Genomic DNA, 16,780 nt, shown 5'->3' with positions numbered 1-16,780 from the left:
CATCTGGTAAAAGTTCATGATGAGGTCTATCGATGGTCCATATTTGGTCTTGATAACTTCAACTGAAAGGGGAGGAGGCCCTGTCAAAAAAATGTTGGAAGAAAAAAAAGAAAAAGAAAAAAAAACATTAGAAAAACAATAAGGTCTTTCCTCACGGAGAGGAAAGACCTTAAATATTGTTTAAAAATATTGTTTAACAGTAACTGTATGTTAATAGTTGTACATAATGTCTGTTTATTTTGGTCGTAACATCTCTATCATTCACGATAGGAATCTCATAACTGAACCATGTCCAACATAAACTAAACCATGACACTAATGAACCAAACCATGACACCGAATTTTTTGTAAACTTAAATTGTGTGCAAATGTAGATTTTTTTCGGAATAATTGACGGCAGATTCATACCATATCGAAATATGGGATGTAACAGACAGTAAAGAAATAACTGTACTTTATGCATTAGAAACGAACAACAACTTATAAATTTGGACATACGCGAGCATTATTCTGAGTCAAATTATAACTATATGATGAAAACTTTAACTTACTTTCATATTAGCAATTAACAAAGATATTTACCAGCTTAAATTTATATTCAAGACAAGACAAGACAAAATATTTTATTTCCTCAGACACAAACGTGTACAAGAGGTCAAAACATGATAAAGTATACATATAAATCGACAGCAGAGTAGTGTACGATAATAGCATGTGATTTTCATGACATTGGGACATATACATTATATATAATACCTATTGAGTTTAGAGGATTACATATGTACAGAATTCTTTCTTATTAATCAGTGATTGTGAGTACATACATATATATAAATGTATAAAAGTTGCATCTACAAAAAATGAATAATCTTTCTATTCAGAGGTTCCTTTAGCGAAAAATCTGAATGTTTATATTGTATCATTGATTGTCAATAAAAACTCTTAACACAACCATGTCTAACTTAACCAAACTATGACAAAATCACTGTACTAAACGCCCCTCGATATGACGACCTTACTACCCGTGAGCATTGGGAGTGGAAACTAGTAAGGGGGAAATTGGCCATATGGTTTTTGCTATCTTTGTTACATGTTGGTCACAACGTCTATCGGCTGTTATGTGTCTTCTCTTTTATTATAAGTTTTCTCATAGTTTGAGATTGAAAAGTTCCAATCACTTTAATTAATGTCCTTCCCTGAAGGATAAGGACATTAATTAAAGTGATTGGTACGATAATACTTTATAGCACTATTACAAATATTTAGTCATTACCGAAGCTCAAATAAATTAAGTCACGATCGAACTAAATTCTTTTCCCCTCAACTATTTTTCTTTTGTTTTGCCATAATTAAATTCATTAACGAAATGTGTTATTGTCAAAAAAATGATAAATAAAAATTGTGGTCATGTTTTTTTTTTTATATTAGACTACAGGGTAATTAAATTCATGAATGGAAATGTGTATGTTTACACCTGAGATAACACGATGAATCAGTAACACAAATAGGTCTGTCCTTAGTTGAATTAACGTCATACAAATTTATCTACTTACTTTATCAAATCATGTCATAGATCTTTATGTTAAGTTTATTAAGTATTCTTGTACATAAAAAATAATACAGAATTGGATAAAATCACTTGATAAGACATCATTTTTCATATATATACTTACTTACTTACTTATACGGAAGCGTATTAGCGCCACACATTTTTTAAAAATTTTCTTCCTATGCTTGCGTTTAAAGCAAACCTTTGCGTTATATCGCAACGCAAACTTTTGTGATATAACGCAAACCTTTGCGTTATAACGCAAATATCTTGATTTCATTTATTCATTTAAGTTTTGTATATATGTCCGTCTGTCATTCATTTCCAATGTGATTTACTAGTAAACAAAAGAAACATACATACAAGGCCAAATCATTATAATAAATACTAGAACACACCCGTGATATCGCGGGTCTGTGGCTGAATTAAAGAATATAACTATGCGTAAGCCTTATTTTAGTATTGGTATTGTCATCTGATAAAGTCATGCCGATTATAAGATGCACGGTTTTCTCTGCTTTCAACATCTTTCTGTTTGAACCCGTCGACCTGGAACTTATCAATTATTGGTATTATTAATTCTATTTGGAAAACAAAAGTCCCTGGAAAGGAGTATTTTTTAATCAACAGCATTGTCCTTAATGAGTTATAATTAAAGTTGAATTCTTTGATTCGCTATTTACGTCATTCCGGCTTACAGATTGAAAACTGTACATGCTGTACCTATACGCCTTATTTTAAGTCCAGAATTATATTATTCGTATTGTCATCTTAAAAAGTCATACTGATTAAAATACTACAATCGGGAACAATGCGACTATGATTGAATTTAGTAGTGTCAACCCTGTGATTACGACCCGTGTATATAGCAAAATCCTAAATACAGCGTTGGGTGGTGCGCCTGTCAGATGCGGAATGTACAGATAAGGTAATAGGTAACAGGTGAATATACTATTGGTATCGGTATCGGATTCGACCCGGAACTTCTTAATTATTGGCAATATTAATTATGTGGGGAACAAAAGGGTCTGGAGCGGTGTAATTTTTAATCAACAGCATTATACTATATATGTTAGATATAAAGTTGAATTCTTTGATTCATCGTTTTTACGTGATGACGGCTGATAAATTGGACCTCGTAATTTTAGTATTATAGATGCATAGGAATAATGGAATACTTGAAGTGCAATTAAATTAATATAAATTAAGACTGATTGGTGCATCAGAAAAGTATATAATTTAACAAGAAAATAGATATAGTTTAGTATATAGTCATATTTAAATTGAAAGATCAAAAATAATGTCATACAATTGTGAAACCTCCGAGTCAAATAGACAAAATGATCTTTCTGCTTTAAAATGAATTATTAATAAGGAAACATTTTTTTTTAAATCTCAGAATATGATCAAGATTCTTTGATAGAAAGTCATTGAATTTTCATTTCAATACAATGAAGTATTTTAAAGATGCTTGGGTAACAATTTGAACAGAGAGAACATAATTTTATTAATAAAACATCTCCATTCTGTACATTTATTGCCAAAGGGTAGCTTGTTTGAATCTAACCTACTTTACACAGTTCTCAAACGAGGTCTTACTTTGGAAGTATATTTATATTCGGTTATAGCTTTATTAGCAGGGTTGATTTTTTTCTTCGGTATAACCTCAATTTACTCAATTTTCTTTGTAATATATATACTAGTAGTAACATGAATATCGTTTTTGGGGGCCTTTATAGTTTGTTGTTCAGTGTGAGCCAATGCTCCGTGTTGAAGACCGTACTTTGGCCTATGATGATTTATGAGTTTGCATTCAAAATTGAGGATTAATGCACTCCATAGTATACTAATTTAAGATTTCCAGAAAACTAGGGGTTATTTTTAGTGGTACCTCTATTCGGAAGACCTTTTCTTTTTTATATGATTTTAACCATCTGTTGAAAATTGGCATGTAGAAAGCTGATGCATGTACGATTCAGGATATACCTGGTTTCTGTGAAGTTAAACTTAAGGTAAAATATTTAAAAAGCTGTGAAAATTGTAAAATTTGGTTGAACAGATAGGGACTTTTAATTGGTGGTATGACACCTTTAAGCAAAATGCGGTGAAACAAAAATCAGAAAACAATTGTTTTTTTGTTGTCTTAACTGATCATTTGAGATAACAGTAGCCACATTTCAATCTTTTTGGGGGCAAAATGTCACATATTGCAAATTTAGAGCCTAAAACTTGAGTTTGTGCTATTTTTAGCTTTTCCCATCCTGACAATATGCTTTTATATAAAAAAAAAATGTTCTAAATAATGTTATAAATGCACAGAAAGTTATTTTGTGGTGTAAAACATTGAAACATAGGTTGTTTACTACCCCCAAACAAATTTTGTCATGCAGATTTAATGAAATTATTTGATTTTTACCCCTTATATCATTGCGTCATACTATGTACTTGGCAGATAGCATAGCCTAATGTAAGCACTGCAGAAACTCACAAAAGTACCATTTATTATTCCAAATGAAATTTTTATATCTTAAATTTTATTAACTGATGTAAATAAACACAGTTAAATGACCATGCACTTTTGATCAATTTGAAATACTTTACTGACACCAGATGAAAAAAGGGGGATCAATATTCCTTGACACTTCAATACCTTGGATTTTTTACTAAATTCATTGTAAAAATTGTTGAAAGTCTTTAAAGAAGTAGAACAAACAAGAAAAAATCAGCAAACAATGATCTTGATATTGAAAGTTTATGTTCCTGTAGCCCAAAATGAAATTTTCAAGTATTTTCTATCAAAGTCATACATTACAGTCAGTTTAAATTGAGCTGTGAAATTTGTAATGTAAGTTGCATTATGGTCAGATAGGTTGTTTTTTAACTACAGATTGACTAAGGATTAAGAATAAAGCAAAACAGAAGATTTCTGATCAACTTTTTTTGTCTCTTTAGGTGTCAGACCACCAATTACTCCCTCCAATTTAGAACGTAAAAGTAGCCCTACTCTGACACACAATATAGTGCTTTTGGTGTCCTTGTTTACTTAATCTAACCAACAAATGTGTAAAAATGAAACTTTTGGTGAAAGAGAAATATATTTAGACCATTTTGAGCCACTTGTCTATGAGTTTGCATTAAAAATTGAAGATTAATGCGCACCACAGTATACTTATTTAAGATTTCAAGAAAACCAGGGTTATTTTTGGAGTACCTCTTTTTGAAAGTCAGTTTTTTTCTTAGAAGGCTTTAAATGTATGTTGAAAATTGGCATGCAGAAAGCTAATACATGAAAAATTTAGGATATACCTGGTTTCTATGAAGTTAAACTTAAGGTAAAATATTTAGAAAGCTGTGAAAATTGTGAAATTTGGTTGAACAGATAGGGACTTTTAATTGGTGGTATGACACCCGAATAGTGACTTAGATGGAGAGTTTTCTTATTGGCACTCATACCACATCTTATATTATTCTGCGCATTATTAGTCAATGATATGATCTAATTATTAAAGCATTTTACTTTGCAATGACTACAAAGGTGATAAATTTTAATATATACAGCCTCCTCCATTAATAACTACTGTTTCCTTTGAATCTTAAATTAGAAATAAGATAAAACAAATGTTTGCGTTATAAAATAAAAAAAAAAATGTGTGGCGCTAATACGCTTCCGTATTATTACTTACTTACTTAATGATGTTAAAAAAATGCTTCTAAAGGACTATAAAACTTTTTTACCGGAATATTCTAAGGCTGGAGGTAGACAATGCTCAATTGAGTATCGCTACTCTTGAAAATATATTTGCAAAATTTTGTTATACTCTTTAGCAAAAAGAGCTATAACCTAAGAGTGGCGATACTCTTTGGTATTATACTTGTGACGTATAGTACTAGACAGTACTCTGGAAGTCAAGACATACAGGAACCGCATATGACAAAGAGCGTCAATACTCTTTAGATAAGACACTTATAAAGAGGAGATGTAAATTAAAGTAATCGTATTTGACAAATCTCGTACATATAAAATGATAACTAGATAATTTTGTTTGCATTGATGATAATTTTTGTATTTAATTTTCCTGTTGGACCGTGAAATCAATACGCATTTCTAAATGAAAAAATCTAATACACAATGTTTCAGCACTCATTGAGATGGAAATATCAAAACTTGACCAAAACGGGAATTTTTTATTTTCCCTTTTTTATTTTTAACGTGTTTTATATACAATGATATATCAATATTGCCATTTTAAAAACTATCAGTGCTTTGGGTAATGAATATAAATCATCAACGCTTTACTTTTATTGTATATCAAACATATTTTATGATAACAATAGATGTTCTGTTACTGAGGTCGATTTTTTAGTCGAGGTCAAAGGTCACAATAAAATACTTATTCATTGACAAATCAATTATAAGATTCAGACGAAATAACAACAGAGCATGATTAGTCGATTGCAGATCAAAATGCTTCAATAAAGCCCCAGTCCCATTAGACCACAATCGCACCACGCTCACCGCGATCTAAAATAAATTCAGATCGTGGTGAGGTCGCGGTATGAGCGGCATGAAAATGTAAATTTTACTTGTTTTCAAGATGCTGAGCTACGTCCTCATTACGCTTCTACAACGATCCCGCTTATTCTGCGACTTTACTACGCTTATCAAGATCTTTCTACGCTCATTACGTTCTCACTACGACCATACCACGAGTTATCCGATTGCAACACGATCTTACCACGTTTCTACTTCGATTATAGTACGTTCTTACCACGATTATACTGCGTTCATACTGCGATCTTTCTACGTTATCAGCAATAATGTCAACACTGTGTTCCATATCAATGCAGTTCCATTCCTTCTATTTCTGATTAACACGTAGATTTCTCGGAAACAATACAGTCATGCCACCAAAATCTACTAGAACACGTGTGCGTGGTGGTAGGGGTTGGTGTAGAGGCAGAGGGAGCTCTGATAGTAACGAATCCTGATCCAGCAGAGATGTCGGACCGACCAATCCAACCTAAATTACAACCTATTGCTGGTCCATCAAGCTCAAATGACAATATTTTAGTGAACGATAGCAGAGATGACACAGATGTGTCAATAGATATAGGAAGATGTGGTATGAGTGCCAACGAGACAACTCTCCACCCAAGTAGCAATCTATAAAAGTAAACCATTATAAGCCAAGGTACGGCCTTCAACACGGAGCCTTGGCTCACACCGGACAGCAAGCAATAAAGGGTCCCAAAAACTACTAGTTTTTAAACCATTCAAACGGGAAAACCAACGGTATAATCTATATAAAAACGAGAAGCATGGTTGAGCCGTTAGAGAAAATGGACAAGAAGCCCTAATTACAAACAGACAAACAAAACCTGGAGAGATTTAATACATTTATGTGAAAATGACAATGATAATGATGGTCGTAGTATGAACGTAGTCAGGTCGTAAGAAGAGCGAGATGAGGACGGCAAGGGCGTGTTAGAATCGTATTATGGTCGTGAACAGCGTGGTAAAGTCGTAGTGGAAGAGTAGTTGGGTCGCGGTGAGAACGTGATGGTCGTAGTGAGGTCGTAATAACGTCGCTGTGAGATCGTAGCGCAGTCTCTCCGAATAGAATCACGCTCTCGCTACGCTCTCGCTACGATGGTACAGCGACCTTTGCGATCTTACTGCGCTCTCACTACGCTTCTACTACGACCAGATTTCGCCACGACCGCACTACGATTGTTTTGAACATGTTCAAAGTTGGCTACGCTCATCACGATCTTGAAGACCTCACCACGACCGTGATACGACCTTACTGCGATTTACACGATCATACTACGATCATCAAAATTTGCATTTTTTTTCACAGATCGTAGTGCGATCGTGGTCTAGTGGGACTGCGGTATTAGATGAAATTCAAAGGGTGAAAATCTTAGAAATCAACTAAGAGATAACTTTACAGGAAATGTTATTAAACATATGCCAGATTTTATGTCTTGGTAAAAAAATGAAAAAATTAAATATCTTCTTTGTCCATCAACCTCAAAAGAAGTAGAAAGCTTAGGGTCCTATTTTAAACAGGCATTAGAACTGAGGACTGGGACTCTTGATTTATTTATAAAATATATTTATATATGATATAGATAGATTGTTTTGCTTTTTTGCTTTTTTTTTTTGTTTTCATGGTTTTGTTTGTTAATACCGCAGTCCCACTAGGCCACGATCGCACTACGATCTGTGAAAAAAATGAAAATGTTGACGATCGTAGCGCGATTGTGCAGATCGCAGTAAGGTCGTAGTACGGTCGTGGTTTGAATTTTAAAGTGTCCACTTGCGTTGTTTCGTATTACGGGTACTAAACTTGGACATTATCGCACAATATACATTATGTAATGACTCATGCCGATTCTTTCTCTTTGAGTTACTTTAAAATCTCCGAACTCACACTTTCAAAGTTTCAATATTAAAGAGTTTCTGGCAACGTATCAAAAATGTCTGTTTTAGATAAATTCTTGATGTTGATGGTTTATATTGTTATTCTATTTCCAGAATAGACGGACATCGCACTCTCTTGCTTCGTTTATATATTATCGTAACATTTTTTTAATATATTGTTTGTAAGGTACGTGTTGCACATTCAGAAATTAATACTTGTTCTTTTTCAATTGTAATAGTTAAACGAGTCATACGACAACTACTGTACATCAGATTCCTGACATAGGACAGGTGCAAACATTTGCAGCGGGATTAAACGTTTTAATGGTACCAAACCTTCTCTCTTTTTCTGAAACAATAGCATAACATCACAACATAGAAAACCACACGATAAAATATCAATTGGAAGGCTATTTAAACTAAATTTCAATGAACATGTCTCTATAATATGTAAACCAGGTGCTCCGCAGGGCACAGCTTTATACGACCCCAGTCGAACCCTGAACAGTTGGGGCAAATTTGGTCACAATATTCAAGCTTGATACCGTCTGAATTTTGATTGTGATCAAATTTTTGACATAATATAGGTTTTTGCCACAAAATTAATGTGGTTCAAGATCTAACACATCTATTGCACAATACTGTGCAATTGAATATTTCTTATTGAAACTTTTCAAAATTTGAAATTTGAAAAATGTTGAAAAAAAAAAATCCCTTAAAAAAATGGTAAACTGAGATCCCATCTATTTATTTAAACCCTCCCTTGGAGCAATAACCCTTAAACTCAATCCCATGCTTTCCTTTGTAATATTGAACCTTGTAGTACGATTTCAGAGAAATCCATACACTTGAACACAAGTTATTGTCATGATTTTTGGAAACTAGAAACATGCTTCTTTTTGGCCCTTTTTTTGGCCCTTAATTCCTACATATTTTGGGCAATTAACCCAAAACTTAATCCCAGCCTCCCCTTTGTTATATGGTACATTGGGGTACAATTTCAGAGAGATCCATGCAATTACACACAAGGTATTGTCTGGGAACTAGAAAAATGTTTGTTTTGGCCCCTAATTCCTAAACTTTGGCCTCATAACCCCTTAAATGAATCCAAACCTTCTACTTGTGATTTTAAACATTGAAGTATACTTTCAGAGCAATTGAAATACTGGTAAACAAGTTATTATCCTGAAACTAGAAAAATGCTTGTTTTGGCCCCTTTTGAGCCCCCAATTCCTAAACGGTTCGGACCATCATCCCCAAAATAAATCCCAACCGTCCTTATGTGGTATTGAACCTTCTGAAAAAATTTCATTAAGATCTATTCACTTAAACTAAAGTTATTATCCGGAAGCCAAAGTGTCTTCGGACGACGACGACGCAGACGACGACATCATACCATTATACGAACCCAAATTTTTTTTGGGGTCGTATAAAAGCATCGAAACAATTAAATGTATTAAAAAGAATAGGTAAACACCTGACTAAACTCGGAAAATTAACAATTTATTATTCTTTCATAATGTCCAACTTTAACTACTGCCCACTAGTTTGGCACTTTTGTGGGGAGGTAAATACAAAAAAAGATAGAGAAAATTCAAGAGAGAGCACTAAGGTTCATCTATGAAGACCATTCAGCAAGTTATGAAGATCTACTCTGCAAATCAAAATTACCATCTTTAAAAATAAGAACAATGCGATCTTTGGCGATTGAAGTTTTCAAAATTATAAATAAAGATTGTCCTGTATATCTCCATGATCTGATTCACTTTAAGGAAAATACAGCAGATCTACCACATGTAAGAACAACTGCATATGGCCTACAATCCTTCAGGTATGCGGGTGCTAGGCTTTGGAATGAGCTGCCAGATGAGCTTCGTCAGCAATCATCTTTAAATCAATTCAAGAACTTGATAAATTCTTGGTCTGGCAGCTCATGCCAATGCTTTGCCTGCAAAACCAGTTAATCTCGGTTCATTATTTTTTGGTTTGTTGCTTTATTTTCAGCATGGCAAATTTATTTTATTATCTTTACTATAGTGCTTCTGCTGCTTTGTGCTAATTTTAGAAACTTTATGTGCTTTCTATGTGCAAACCATTTTCTTTGTGCTTTTGTTTTTATCTCATAATTGCATGTATCAGTATGTGTTTAACTTATAAGATGCGTAAAGAACTTTTGTGCTGCATGGTTATATACTGATATGAACTCTAGCTTTATATGTTTAATGTTGTGTGCATGACTCGATATGTATGTTTTGTTTTACTTGTTGTTATATATAAAAAAGAAGATGTGGTATGATTGCCAATGAGACAACTATCTACAAAAGACAAAAAATGACACAGACATTAACAACTATAGGTCACCGTACGGCCTTCAACAATGAGCAAAGCCCATACCGCATAGTCAGCTATAATGGCCCCGATAAGACAATGTAAAACAATTCAAACGAGAAAACTAACGGCCTTATTCATGTAAAAAAAAATGAACGAAAAACAAATATGTAACACATAAACAAACGACAACCACTGAATTACAGGCTCCTGACTTGGGACAGGCACATACATAAATAATGTGGCGGGGTTTAACATGTTATGTCGGTTTTAAAAGCTCTTCAGAGCTTATGTTTGTAATTGCTTGCTTATAGCGACTCTAAATAAAGCTTTATGTCTTATGTCTAAGTGAAAATTAGTGGATATTCCAAATAATCAAAGCTGGTATATAGACAAGATCCATATTAATATAAAATAACAAAAAAAAAAAAAACATTATAAAAAGTATCAACAGGTCGAATTAACAAGAAAATACGATTTGAGAGTACTCACAGTTACTGTCAGCTAGTTAAATGCCAAAAACAATTAATAATAAAAAAAATCATGCATCAGAGACTAAAATCAACTAAAACACATCCCAGGGATTTAGTATTTTAACGTCATGAACAGTCAGAGAAGACATGACTTGTGTAATGCCAAAAATAAATGTATCGACAGGTAGTAGGATATGGAGGAGCGACTTCTTTCGAGTTAAAATTAACGTGTGTGTGTCTCTATACATCCCGCCTCAAAAGAAGATACAATTTAGTTATGTTTTAATTTGCTAATGACAAAATCGATATTAGTGTCAATGTAAACTATTATAATATTCAGAGATCTAATTACAATATTGGTACGATAACCCTTACTTATAAGTTTGTTTAAAGGTTCGATGAGTTTACACGGATCACATAGTGATTTCCTCGCTATTAGTACAACATTACCGTACAATTTAGGATGTGAAATGCCATTTTTCAGGTACAGCCAAATTTACTAAACAAATCTTTGAATCTATGAAAGAATTTAGTAAATGTTTTAAGTAATTTATGGTATCGAAATCCCTGACACAATAATTTCCCAGTGATGCATTGATTACGTTCGTTAAAATCTATGACCTCATAACACACACGGGCATACCGAACGAGTCGGGATATATAAACACCGTATGGTGGAGCCAAAGGCACATCGCCGTCTGAAAAAGGAAAATTAACAATAGGAAATGAAAAATCGTCTCTTTTGTCGTAAATTTTAGTATGTAGTTTCCCGTTAGAAATTGAAATGTTTAAATCTAGAAAAGGACAACTGCTGCTGTTTATGTTAGATTTAGTTCAGTAAGTTCTTTTGGGTAAATTTCGGAAGTATATTTAGAGAACTCTGGATTATTCAACGAAAATATATCATCCAGATAACGGTAGGTATTTTTAAATGTATCAACCAAATATACTGAGTTTGGTCATAAACTGAAATTCATAGCAATATAGAAATAAATCTGCTACTAAAGGGACACAGTTAGTGTCCATATGAATACCTACTACCTGAAGATACAAATTATCGCCGAAACGTACATAAATGTTATCTAGCAACAAAATCAACGTATTTAAAACCAGAAAAAAAAGAACTTTGAGCCTAGCAGCCATTTCTGAGATGCAATGGACAAGGGATAGCAGAGACCTTCATATACCAACTTTTCATGTGAACTTTCAACATACCAAAGATGTCAATTTAGAAAAAGAAATATACTGACATTTCTACGAAAGTAGTACAATGCCATTGAATTGCTATCAGTGGAAGCAAAGGTTATAAATATAATCCTCCTTACACAACTTCTTAAGGCTTTAGGTGAAAAACTCCGAGAACAGCAAGCAGGATTTAGGAAAGACCGATCATGCATAGACCAGATAATGAAGATCATTATAACAAAAGTTAACATACAATAAAGATGAACAACACCAACATAGAAGAACTGAAAACTTTACTTATCTATGAAGCATTGTCAACATAGAAGGGGGTACAGACGCTGATGTAAAAGCAAGAATCAACAAAGCCAGAGCCATCTTTTACATTCTAGGGATGGAGTGCCAAGAACCCAGGAAGCACAACAATGAAAATTTTCAATTCCAACGTAAAATCAGTGTTTTTGTATGGATCAGAGACATGGAGAACAACCAAAACAATGTTGTATAGACTCAAAAGGTTCATCAACTTCTGTCTTAGGAGAATCATGAACATCAGATGGTTTGACAAAATATAAAATGAAGACCTTTGGAAATGAGCTGAACAAGAACCTATTGACATCAAACTCAAGAAAAGAAAATGGGTAAGGATAGGCCACACACTGCGAAAACCATCAAGCAGCATTACAAGGCAGGCACTTAAGAGGAACCCACAAGGAAAAAGAAACAGGACGACCAAGAAACACCTGGCACAGGGACACATAATCTGAAATTAAGCAGCAATGAGACAACTGGAACACTTTAGAAAATCTGGCGCTAAATCGAGTTAGATGGAGGAGATCGTCAATGGCCTATGCTCCCCGGAGGAGCCAAGGCCCTAAGTCAGTTAGTACAGTGCCATATTTTGACACTTCCGGTGCTTGCATCATCAGCTGGGGAACACACAGCACCTTCTTTTTACACATTAAAAGTTTGAAATTCATGCATTTTGGTTCTGTCCGTCCGTTTATAATGCCGAATCGCTATACTGGCAGCATCATTTTTTTCAGCTATGAGGTTTCAAATCTGCAAGTCACATATTTGTTTTTTTTTTAAACTGAAAGAATTTTTAAAAAAGTTTTGTTCTTAGTGAAAATACATAACGACAATTTCCCCCTGGTATTCTGACTACAAGTAAATTCAAATTGCAATTTTAAGTCTCTTAAATAGCAAATTCCTAAATTCCTATACATGAAGAATTTTTACAACCATGAAGAAGTATTGTTTGAATTTTGTTAGTATCTGAATAAAAGGAGAATACATTTCAAATTGTGTTATTACTCTGCTTTGTTAAGTGAGAAACAATGGAAGTTCCACCTTTATTAAGATTGTATGCACAAAATTATTCGTAGTATTAGGTTTATTACGTGCATCTGTATTAGACAACGTAACTTGAACAAAAAATTGACAGATTTTAAAAATATTTATATACATTTTGTTTTTTTGGTGTTTGATTGTATGCGATTGATGATTAATCTGAGTTTTTGGTTTTATCTTTATTTAAAAAGCACTATGTAATGATTAAAATAAAGTCATTACATGCTCGATTGACTTAAGATTGAACTGCAACAGTACGTCTATGAATAAAAGGTGGGGGGAAAAGCTCTAGTCCTTTACTTTGAACTTAAAGGTTTAAATAGTTTTAAAAATTGCAGAAGTTCAAATGAAACTGTACACTTGATGTTTGATTTGTCGCATTAACACGTGTTTATCAATGGTATATTTTACGCCGGATCATAGTGGCAAATGACAAGATAAATAGCTAAGACAAGTTTAGATTGGTGGAATGACAGAGCACACTCTAAGTGTGATGGACAGTCAAATATAAGAATATTTAAAGGGGCACTAGCTGTCAAATTCATGTTCATCGATTTTAATCAAATTCTCATATCTGATTGATGACAATGTAAAACATATCTAAACTATTAAAAGTATAAAAACAATTAACCGGTTACGGGCATGAAAATACGTAGCTTCTTTTCGTGTGTATCTAAGTCAAGACGCCATCTAATTAACTATCGAGTTGACCTCTCAAGTCATCCGATGACCATATAAGCGACGAAAGCATAACTACAGATATAAATAGATTAAGCAAACTCGTGCTGTTTTTTTTTTATGTCTATTTAATTTCATATTATAGGTGAAATATAAATGTTTATCATAGTTTTTACCTGTATAAGAAAGATTTTTGTGGATCGAATCAGTTAATCAAATGATTTACCTTTGTTTCACTTTCTATGTTGACATTCTTTTCCTTTAAATAACTTAGTTATCATGTTTTAATTTGCTAATGACAAAATCGATATTAGTGCCAATGTAAACTATTATAATATTCAGAGATCTAATTACAATATTGGTACAGTAAAAAGGCCTTTGTTAGTCTTGCATTATTTTAATTTTAGTTTCTTGTGTACACTTTGGATATTAGTATGGCGTTCATCATCACTGGACTAGTATATATTTGTTTAGGGGCCAGCTGAAGGACGCCTCCGGGTGCGGGAATTTCTCGCTACATTGAAGACCTGTTGGTGACCTTCTGCTGTTGTTTTTTATTTGGTCGGGTTGTTGTCTCTTTGACACATTCCCCATTTCCATTCTTAATTTTATTTTTTACAGAGTTTGTCTTTAGTGCCGTGTGGAGGCAGTAGAGTGCCTCCCCGTGCTTCAGGTTTATGCTCTTATAATATACTAGATTATGGAGTGTGTGTCCGAGGGAGAACTGCTCTAGTTCATTACTTTAGGAATATTTATCAAAAAGTAGTATTTCAATATTCAGCCCCATTCTACTATTTAGTCAGCCATCAGTCCTACCCTGATATACCCTATCTTTTTCGGGTAATTAATACTGATAGCGTTTGACATTTTTAGCCGAACAAATTTATCCATTTTACATAACTTAAATTATTGTATGCTGGTTCATATTCTGGACGCCAATCTTTGCTCCTTTATTATATAATTCACTAACAAAACAATTATGAAGCTTAGAAATGGAAAATTACTAAATACTAAACTTGTTCAAAGGGTATGTACACGTCTCAATCTTCAAAATCGGTCATCTAAAAATACTACCATCGCTAACATTTTTAACAATAAAAATCGTGGTTACCATTCTATCGATAAGTGTCATGCCAAAAAATGACTTACATGTCCCCGTCTTTCCACCAACAATACGGTAAGGTCCACGTTTAATGGTCGCACATTTTCTTTAAATTTTGAAACTGATATAACTTGAAAAACAAACAGTATTATTTATTTACTCACATGAAACAAACCGGGGAGTGGTATTCAGTACGTAGGAGAAACTGGACGATATTTATCTAAACGCACTCAAGAACATCTGTATCGTTTTAAAAGACCCAATAAATTCAAAAGTATCATTTACCAACACCTTAAGAAGCACAACCATCCTTTTAAATATTTAGCAGTTCAACCTTTAGAAGTAGTAAATAAGCAGCCTGGTGAATCGCATTCAAAGTTTGTACGATCACGGAAAATAATTGAATTAAATTGGATTAAAAAATTACTGACAGTTTACCCTCTCGGTCTAAATGATAATATCATGGGAATTGGTAATATATCTAGAACCAATTCCGTTAACATTTTGGATATAGTTTCTAAAACTGTTCGTAAAAAACGTTCTCACGGTCGTAGAACAAATCGCAATCAAAGAAAATTCGGGCCAATCATACCAATATTTCGGACCTAATTTCTATTTCAAAAAACAACGGCAGACATTATCTGTTTACAAAACTCTGTTCGTTACCGGTTAATAAGTTAAATAAAATTTTGGAGGATTGCAACACAATTTCATATAGCAGTCCTAAGTATGAAATTGTTCAAATTATTATGGCATATTGTTATTCTAAATTATTTCCCAAAATTGATCGCCCTGAAGATCATAAAAACATTTTATTAAAATTAAGTATGTCAATAAAGGCTTTGATTTTGTAAATATTGCCGGTATATTTAACGACCATTCTGTTAAAGAACAAATTCCTGGATATTTTGACAATACTGAGCTACCTCTTATTTGTTATATTTACAAGAAATCTACCCGGAAATTTGTGTTTAATTATAGTCAATTGTGTAAAGATGTTAATATCAGTAAAAATACACCTACTTCATGTAATTGCAGTAATTCCGAATATATTTATGGACCCATTTCCCATGTTATAACAGGAGATCTTAACATCGTTCAAGACGAAGAGTTAAAATCATTCCTCAGTAAAGGACCTAAATATCGTCCCCCGTCAATTATTAATTGGAATGAGTGTCGTAATATCATCCACGACTCACTCCATACTTACTGTATGAAATGGATAAAACGGGAAAAAGCTGACAAAAAATCTTTGGACTCTTTTTTAATTCAGTAATGAAGATAGTTGATATACGTATTCAACATTTAAAAGAACATTTTACTATTAACAATAACCACAATAAACCTATTTCTCGTATCAAACATAAACTAAAAGAACTAGCCAAGGAATTTGTTTTTGTCCCGGCCGATAAAGCTGCTAATAATATTATTATTGTTTGATGTAAATTTTACATTGAGGTTCTGAAAAAGGAAATCACCAATTTACCAACATTCCAACTGACTCCATTTTCAGAAAACGAAATCTGTAACAAACATAAACTTTTAGCCACCGCTTTACAAGCAGAGCCAAATACAATGAAAGTCCCAACTATGTATTGGCTTCCGAAGCTACAAAAAACCCCTTACAAATATAGATTTATTTCGTCTTCAAGCCATTGTTCAACTACTAAATTGTCTATTCTTCTTAC

This window comes from Mytilus galloprovincialis, chromosome 1, assembly GCF_965363235.1.
Source record: "Mytilus galloprovincialis chromosome 1, xbMytGall1.hap1.1, whole genome shotgun sequence".
Lineage (NCBI taxonomy): Eukaryota > Metazoa > Mollusca > Bivalvia > Mytilida > Mytilidae > Mytilus > Mytilus galloprovincialis.
Note: the sequence above shows the minus strand (reverse complement) of the source record.